This window comes from Panthera uncia, chromosome B4, assembly GCF_023721935.1.
Source record: "Panthera uncia isolate 11264 chromosome B4, Puncia_PCG_1.0, whole genome shotgun sequence".
NCBI classification, from domain to species: Eukaryota; Metazoa; Chordata; class Mammalia; order Carnivora; family Felidae; genus Panthera; species Panthera uncia.
In genome coordinates, this window is record NC_064809.1 from 76,241,158 (window position 1) to 76,250,976 (window position 9,819).

Here is a 9,819-nt window from a genome sequence, read left to right on the forward strand (position 1 = left end):
GACGTGCCACGTGGGAGAAAGGTACTGCAAGAATTAGAGAAGGGACTCGTCCATCTGACTTCTCAGCCCAGAAAAATCTGTGCCTTTGTATCAGAGGCCCTGTTAGGGAACCGCAGAAAGGGTGCCCTGATTGTATCACAGAGGACCGACCCTATGTCCTGCGGCCCCCCAGTTGGCCTTATGCCTAGAGCCTGCTGCAGCCTCCCTGTGCCTGTGTCCATGGAGCTCCCCACAACAGACAGTGCCCTCCTCCCCAGAGGACCTCTCAGACCAGCTTTGTGGAAATTGGAGCGTTCCTGGTGTCCCACAAAGGCAGCCTTTCCCCTCCCTGTGCCCACCCGACCTGGTCCTTACATCTCCACCCTGATGTCCACACTATGGTTGGCTATGGCTGGGGTGAGACAAAGGAGAATTGGCTCATTGCCCTCCAGGGGTAGAAGAGTCCTTGGGAGGTCACCGTGCCCTTGGGAGGTGCCATGTAGAGCCTAGGGAACCTGCCTGCCTGTGGAAGAAAGAAACCCATTGACTTCTTTGCAGTTTTGCTCTACTTTCCTGGGGGACCCCAAACTCTAATGTCCTTACCTGTGCGAAGAGGGAGAGGATTGTCTGTGTAATAAGGACCCTCCCTAGGGGTGATGAGTGCCTGTAACATGCCCAAGTGGGGGGGTGAAGGTGGTCTCTAGAGCATGGGCTTTGAGGCTGAGGACCAACCTTCCCCTGCCAGGGCCTCGCGGTACCCAGGCCTTCAAGGACAATTCTCCCTTCCTCCCAGTCACCAATCTCCCTCAGGCCCACCCCACATCACCTTCAAGGAGGGTGCTGTGCTTCTCCAACTCCTCACTTGCATCAAGATTAACAGACCAAGACATAACAGTCCTCATGTGTAAAAGACCCAGGCCTGGGGCTGGAGTGGAGGGGTGCCCGTCCTGAGTCCAGTCTCCCAGGTTGGGGACTGATGCGAACTGCCGTCGTCACTCTAGGTGGGCGACTCTTGGAAGGAGCTGCTAACACCAGGGCCACATTCAGTTTGCTAGAAATAGAGACAGAGGGCTTCTTGACTTTGCATATAATTTGCATAATGTCATAGACACACAGTCTATTTTCAGGCAGATTTCAGGTTAAAGTGTTGTCACTGCTGCCCTGCAGGGTGTCATGTCTGGATGAGTCTCTTCTCTGTTCTTTCTCACCCACCCACTCTTAGTGACCTAGATCCCAACTGGAGGCGCAAGTGGTGAGGTGAGAGGGAAGAGTGGGGTTGTCCAGGGAGACACAAGGACAGGGCAAGAGGCACGCTGGAATTTCCAGAAGCAGAGTGTGGCCTCTCAAGAGCAACTGGTAGGCAAGAGGGCCAGGAAGTGGGCAGCAAGGTGGCCCAAGCTCTGTTCTACAGAAACCTTTCCTGTCTCTCCTCACCAGGGGAACAGCCAGTTCTCATACTCTTGGTTCAGTCGTCTGCCAGTCTGAAGAAAGACGTCTAGATAAACCTGTTCCTCTGAGCCACCCATAAAGCCTTGCTTGGCCCAGATATCCCTCTTGGGCGTTTATTTTCAGCACCAAGATTTGATCTTAGCGTCCCGTGAAACCTGACCCTCAGTCTGTCCCTCTCCTGGGAGCCCCGTCTGGGAAACCAGTAGCCTGGAGTGAGGATCCGTGTTTTTAAAGCCCCTGGCACATAGTAGGAGGTTAATCAGTGCTCGAGCCCCTCTCCTCCCTTCATCTAGAAGTCGTGCCAAGTACCTAATTGTCCCAGGCCTGGAGGCCCAGCACAGGTGCCATCCTCTGAGGGCTGAAGGCAAACCCAGTAGAAGGGCCAACTGGGGCGACTGTCATTAAGTCGTCTGTGACCTTGGTAGGTCATTTGGCCTCTCCTCAGCTAGAAAGGAGGGGGTTTGGTGGGTTTTAGGGATAAGGGCAATTCTTACTTCATGGCTTGAGCTGTTTGGTGACTTGTCCTTGGTCATGGAGGGCTAGAGGTGGAGCCCCACCCTCCTGCAGACCTTTGGCCTCAGGGCCGGTCTGGTGTGCTGTCTTACTGTGTAGACCTAAGGATTCACCACATGCCAAGGCCAAGAGCCTTACTGGGTCTTGGCAATCATGAGGCCGTTCGGTCAGGCTGGACAGCAGCAGTGCATTACCCAGAATTCCCAGTCCCTGGCGTCCAGTCCCCCTGGACCTGCCCTGTCCCCTTAGGCAGGCGTTTCCTGTTGATAAGAAGCTCAGTCACAAACACTGATAAAGAGATGAAAAAAGGAAATTGACGGGCTTGGGTATAATGGGCATTTCGTCTGCCTTTTCTACCTTATTCCTTCTCCCGGCATCCCTCCCCCACTGCTTCCCAGAAGTGAGGGGGAAAACATGCCCCCCACCTCCACTCTGGGCCCTATTTTGTAGTTTCCAGGAATTTGGCCTTACAGAGCCCTTAGAAGCAGGACCTAGCTTGACCTGGTGGGGGTGGGGGCAGGGTCAGAGCTCAGAGGCAGGAAGCACTGGGTGCTGTGAGGCCCCCTAGCCTAGGGAGAAGGGCAGGGGCAGCAGGAAGGAAGGACGGTCAGGCACAGGTTGCATCTGTGACCTTCCTCTCCCTCCTCCCCACAGAGTCCTGGCTCCAAGTAGTGGTTATAGGTGGCTGCATAGTCTATAATTAGTGGATTTTCCATAATTTTAGTCTTAGGCTCATTACTGGGAAATCTCATTAATTTTGACTCTACCAATTTGGAATCTGTGATCCTTCAGGACAAGAAGCTGGACTGATGTTCAGAAAAATGAAAGCAAACAAGCTTGCAAAGCATGCCAGTCTGCCCTCTTTGGGTCTGGATTTGTAAACTCAGCTGGACCAAGGCAGTTTTTCTCGAGCGCCCCTGCCTGCAGTTAAGATGACCTTTCGCCAAGTGGGTGATGAGGTTTTTATCCACCACTTAGGCTTCAAGTAGGGGTTGCTCACGGACAGAGGTGTTCTAAAGACTTCTGTTCAATACTCTTTTCTTCCTCCCCAGAGATGTAATTCCTTTTTTTTTTAGTTTTTTTGTTTTTTTTTTTTTTTTTTTTTTTTTACATTTATTTATTTTTGAGAGACAGAGAGAGATGGAGCCTGAGCAGGGAAGGAGCAGAGAGAGAGGGAGACACAGAATCCGAAGCAGGCTCCAGGCTCTGAGCCGGCAGCACAGAGCCCGACGCGGGGCTCGAACTCACGAACCGCGAGATCATGACTTGAGCCGACGTCGGTGCTTAACCGACTGAGATGTAATTCCTTAATAAAACAGGCAAACATAGGAGTGGAATAGATGGTTCTCTGAATGACCAGAGTTTAAAAGGAAAACCACAGCCACGTGCCACTTGGTGACTTTCTCCTGAATTCTGGACCGTTTCCGGTCCTTGTTCCCACCTGACCAGGGTCTTCCCCTGACTTCGGTCCCTCATATCTTTCGTTGCACTTCTGATACCTGAGGAAGGAGCAGAGTAGTGAGGAGCAACGGTTTTCATCCTAGTCAAGATTCCAGCTGAATTTCTTTTTAGTAATTCAACAAATTTATTCTTAATTTTGTATGGAAGAATATAAATTCCTAACAAGCTGTATCAATTTCCCCCTTATTTTAGGTGACTTTTGGAATAGTTTATACGTTCACATGGTTCAAAACCAAAAGTGCCAAAAGTCTCCCTTCCATCCTTGTCTCCCCTTCCCTGACCCCCAGAGAAATCACCAGTCTTAGGTTTTTATGCTTCTGTCCCTTCAGAGTTTATATATGTAACGTATGTATTTTTAATATATATATATATTTTTTAATTAAGCAAAGAGTACTTTATTTTTTTTAATATTTATTTTTTTTGAGAGAGAGAGAGAGAGAGAGAGAGAGCGAGCATGAGCGGGGGAGGGGCAGAGAGAGAGGGAGACATGGAATCCCAAGCAGGTTCCAGGCTCTGGGCTGTCAGCACAGAGCCCGATGTGGGGCTCGAACTCACAAACTGCGAGATCACGACCTGAGCTGAAGTGGAACGCCCAACTGACTGCACCACCCCGGCGCCCCTATATTTTTAATATTTACATATATATATCTATGTAGATATATATATGTGAATTTAATATGGAGCCTGTCCCACCCTACCTTTTATACAAAAGTAGCATATATTTTTTTAAGTTTATTTATTTTGAGAGAGAGAAAGCACGAGCGGGCGAGAGGCAGAGAGAGAGGTAGAGAGAATCCCAAGCAGGCTCTGTGCTGTCAGCGTGGAGCCTGATGCAGGGCTCAAACCATGAACTGTGAGATCATGACCTGAGCCAAGATCAAGAGTTGGACTGTTAACAAACTGAGCCACCCAGGCGCCCCCAAAAGTAGCATATTATATACACTATTCTACACCTTATTTTTTTCACTTAATAATATGTCTTGGAAATTTTTCCATATCGGCAGATAGAGAGCTTTTTCTTCCTTGCCTTTTCTTTCTTTTCTTTTCTTTTCTCTTTCCTTCTTTCCTTTTTTCTTTCCTTTTCTTTTCTGTATTCATTTTATTCTGCTGTTTATTTATTTTTTTATTTAAAAAAATTTTTTAACGTTTATTTATTTTTGAGACAGAGCATGAATGGGGGAGGGTCAGAGAGAGGGAGACACAGAATCTGAAACAGGCTCCAGGCTCTGAGCTGGCAGCACAGAGCCCGACGCGGGGCTCGAACTCACGGACCATGAGATCATGACCTGAGCTGAAGTCGGCCGCTTAACCGACTGAGCCACCCAGGCGCCCCTATTCTGCTGTTTAAATGCACCTTATTTAAACCTGGCCCCTCTCTCTTTTTTCTTTTATTTATTAAAAATGTTTTAATATAATTTATTGTCAAATTGGCTTACATACAATACCCAGTGCTCATCCCAACAAGTGCACGCCTCAATACCCGTCACCCCTTTTCCTCTCTCCCCTGCCCCCATCCACCCTTTGTTCTCTGTATTTAAGAGTCTCTTATGGTTTGCCTCCCTCCCTCTCTGTTTGTAACTATTTTTTCCCCTCCCTTCCCCCATGGTCTTCTGCTAAGTTTCCACATATGAGGGAAAACATATGATATCTGTCTTTCTCTGACTGACTTATTTCACTCAGCATGATACCTTCCAGTTCCATCCACGTTGCTGCAAATGGCATGATTTCGTTCTTTCTCATTGCCACGTAGTATCCCATTGTATATATAAACCACATCTTCTTTATCCATCCATCCGTTGATGTACATTTGGGCTCTTCCCATAATTTGGCTATTGTTGAAAGTGCTGCTATAAACGTTGGGGTACACGTGCCCCTATGCATCAGCACTCCTGTGTCTTTTGGGTAAATTCCTAGCAGTGCTGTTGCTGGGTCATAGGGTAGGTCTCTTTTTAATTTTTTGAGGAACCTCCACACTGTTTTCCAGAGCCAGTCCCCTCTATTTGGAAGTTTGGTTGTTCCTAATTTGGGGCTGTTACAAACAATGCTGCAGCGAGTAAACTGGTGTGTACATCATTTTGCTTCATTCAAGTATATGTGTAGGATAAATTTGAAAAAGTGAAATTCCTAGATCAAAGGATATGTGAATCTGGCCAAGTCAATTCTGATGAAGTGAGAAGAGGATAGACTTGCTCTAGCAGATGATAAGCCATAGTAAGAGGAGTAAGACCAGACAAGTGGACAGATAGACAAATGGACCAGTGGAACACAATAAAGAGCTCAGAAACAGAATCATAGACACCTAAGAACTAATACCTAATAAAGGTGACATCAAAAATTAATGAGGGGCACCTGGGAGGCTTAGTCAGTTGAGTGTCAGACTCTTGATTTTGGCTCAGGTCATGATCTCATGGTTCGTGAGATCAAGCCCCAAGTCAGGCTCTACTCTGAGCATGGATCCTGCTTAAGATTCTCTCTCTCTCTCTCTCTCTCTCTCTCTCTCTCTCTCTCTCTCTCCCCCCCTCTCCCTTCCCCCCCCCCCCCTCTCTCTAATTGAAAAAAAAAAAGATGGCGGACTGAAAGGAGATATTTGCAATCCCTAAAACTTTAAGGCATTATTGTCTATAATGTGTGAGAAATTCCTGGAAATCAGCAAGACCCAATAAAAAGTGGGCAAAGACGTGAAGAGTCAGTTCGCCAAAAAAGAAGCCCAAAAGACTAACAATACAACTCAAACTCACTAGTGAGGCAAGAAATGCACACTTAAATGACACAACAACTGACATCTATCAAAATGGCAAAATTTAAAAAAGTGAATAATGCCCAGTGTTGGCAACGATGTGGGGAAATAGAAACTCTTGTGTAATTCTTATAGAAATGTAAATTGGTATAGCCTTTTTAGCATTACAAAAATGGGTGTGTCTGTCCCATTTGGCCTTGTGATACCATGTCTGCACCCATACGTCAGTAAAGTACTCATACAAGTCCATGAGGGGACACGCATGAGGGAGTTCAACCCAGTGTTGTTTGTGGTAGCAGGGAGCTAGAGCCAACCTTGGTGTCCATCCCTGGGGGAATGGCTAAGTAAAATGTTATAAATGAATATCTCAGAATATTATGTCATCCAATGAACCAAATATACATACAGTAACATGGATAGATCTTTTAAAATTTTTTTTCAAGTTTATTTATTTATTTTGAGAGAGAGAGAGAGAGAGGGCATGGGAGGGGCAGAGAGAGAGAGTCCCAAGCGGACTCCACACTGTGATAGCATGGAGCCCAATGCAGGGCTCAAACTCAGAACCATGAGATCATGACCTGAGCTGAAATCAAGAGTCGGCCGCTCAACTGAGCCCCCAGGCACCCTGCTACATGGATAGATCTAGAAAACACAGAACTGACGGGCAAAAAGAGAATGAAAGTCATAGCACAATGCCTTTCATATAAATTTGGAATGAGTAAGAGAACCACCAGATGATCCAGCAATCCCACTTCTGGGTATATACCCAAAGGAACTGAAATCAGGATCCCAAAGATATTTCTGCACTCCCATGTTCATTGCAGCATTATTCATGATAGCCAAGACCATGAAGCAACCCAGCTGTCCATCGACAGACAAATGGATAAAGAACATGTGGTATATTGGGGCGCCTGGCTGACTCAGCTGGTGGAGCATGCGACTCTTGATCTTGGAGTTGTAAGTTCAAGCCCCACGTTGTGTGTAGAGATTACTTAAAAATAAGCTCTCCTAAAAAAAAAAAAAAAGACAAGGGATGCCTGGGTGGCTCATTCGGTTAAGTGACTCTCAGTTTCTGCTCAGGTCATGATCTCCTGGTTTTGTGAGTTTGAGCCCCACGTCGGGATCGGGGTCTGTGCTCATGGTACAGAGCCTGCTTGGGATTCTCTCTCTGTCTCTCTCTCTCTCTCTCTCTGTCTCTCCCCCGCTCTTGCTGTCTCTGTCTCTGTCTAAATAAATAAAAAAAGATTAGTGGCTTAGTCGGTTAAGCATCCAACTCTTGATCTCAGCTCAGGTCATGATCTCATGGTTCGTGAGTTCAAGCCCCATGTTGGGCTCTGCACTGTCAGCTCGGAGTCTGAGTGGGATTCTCTCTCCACCCCTCTCTCTGCCTCTCCCCTGCTCTCTCTGTCTCTGTCTCTCTCAAAATAAATAAATAAACTTTAAAAATATTTAGAAAAAGAAAACACAGTATGTACACTCAGTGGAATATTATTCACCCGTTAATGAATATTAATATTAATATTTAAAAAGGAGGGACTCCATGGGGTGCCTGGGTGGGTTAGTCAGTTAAGTGTCCGACTTCAGCTCAGGTCATGATCTCACGGTTCCTGAGTTTGAGCCCCATGTCGGGCTCCGTGCTGACAGTATGGAGCCTGGAGCCTGCTTCGAGTTCCGTGTCTCCCTCTCTCTCTGCCCCTCCCCTGCTCACTCTCTGTTGCTCTCTCTCAAAACTGAATAAACATTAAAAAAAAAAAAAAAAAAGGAGGGAATCCTACCATTTGCAACAACATAGATGGATCTGGAGGACGTTATGCTAAGTGAAATAAGCCAGATATGGAAGGACAAATATGACAAGGTATCACTTTTTGAGGAATCTAAAATAGTCAAACTCATAGAAGCAGAGAGTAGAGTGGTGGTTATCAGGGCTGGGGGGAGGTGGAAATAGGATGTGAGTAGTCAAAGGTACAGAGTTTCATTTCTACAAGATAAAGTTCTAGAGCTCTGTGCAGTATACAGCCTATTGTTAACAATACTGTGTTGTATACTTAAAAATATGCTAAGAGGGTAGACCTTATGTCAAGTGTTTCTATCCCCCCCACACAATCATAATAGAATGCATGCATATTCAAAACAACGCCACAGCCTTCACAAAGATGTGCATGTATTTAAGGACATGAACAAGTTCACCACGGTGCCTGGGGGGTAAGGGGAGCAGGTGGATGGAGATGGGAAAAGGGAGTGGAGAAAGAGATAGAAAACAAAATCCGAGAGGTGCCTTGCGGCCTTGCACAGGCCACTTGCACAGATGATAACATGTGACCGTGTGACTAACCTGAGGCCCGTTGTGGGGGGTTGCCGGGGTGGTAAGGAAACAAAACCCACAACCACGGAGCTTTGGGGTCCTGACGGCCATTCACGAGCCTGCGATCCCGGACGCAGATCAGCACGGATACTCAGCACGGATTGTCCCCATCTTGAAATGGGGATAATACATAAGGTGGTTGTGAGCAGGTTGGGCAAAGGGCCAGGCCAAAATTGTTTAACAAATAATACTACCAATACCAACAATAGTGTACTATCCTCACGGATAGTGTTTACAGCTTCTGTTCCGTGGAGCTATAGGCTGGCTTGGGGTCAATGCTTCTAGCTTTGCTCCTCTCTCAAGTGAGAGGGGAGAAAGGCAGTCCAGTCCCTCTCCCCAGCCCCTGGCTCTCTAATCTCCCTGGTTTCCTTATCTGGGCAGCAGCTAAACAGGAGAGATTTGCAGGACAAGGTAAAAACCTAAGATTGCATATATACATATATATGCTATGTCTATATGCGTGTTTATTTCAATTAGACACAGGCTTCTTATCCTGTACTCACTGGCTGATCTCTTTGGATCAATACTTTCGTTAGGTCTTTTGTGAAGTGAAATTTATATTCGCACCCCACTGTTCCCTTAGTAACAATCTCCGGCAATCAGATCTGCTCTCTGGTGGAAATGGCCTTTGGAAAGCGCCTGTGTGGTGCACACTTATACAATCTTACCTTTGCCAGAAACAGTTTTCTGATGCAGCCGGTATCTTTTCCAGAAAAAAAAAAAAAAATTAACTACATTTAAGCAGACTTAACAAGGTCTTAAAATAGATATAAAGTGGTTTCACCCCACAAGGGGAATTCTTAAAATACTAAAGTACTGTTTTTAAGCATAGTCAAGTACTTCAGAAAAACTAATTTACATGCCAAACAATTTCTATGCTAATTACAAGTGATTCTTTCCCAATCACTAGGTAATATTTGGTGTTACTGTATGTACCTGAAGTGAATAAAATTACCTCTTTCTTAAAAAACAATATTCACTCATTAAAACTGGCCTTTCTGCACTTCTCCCAGATTTGCATTTTTATTGTATTTCAGGTGTGAATTTGAGAATTTGATCCCACAGTATTGAGGTAAAACCACAAAAACAGGTTTATCACACTTGTCTAAATGAGGTGGTGGTGAATCTCAGATTTCCCTGATTTTGCCTTCTCGTAGAAAATGAAAGCCCAGGGCGCTCTCTCACTGCTGACACCACACCTATAAACTCACCTGCATCCATATCCGGTCCCCCTTTCCTCTGTCTCTGTCTCTTTTCTGTTTGAATAAAACTTTATTTATAAAAACAGGCAGCTGGCTTGGGGCCTCAGTTTCCTCTT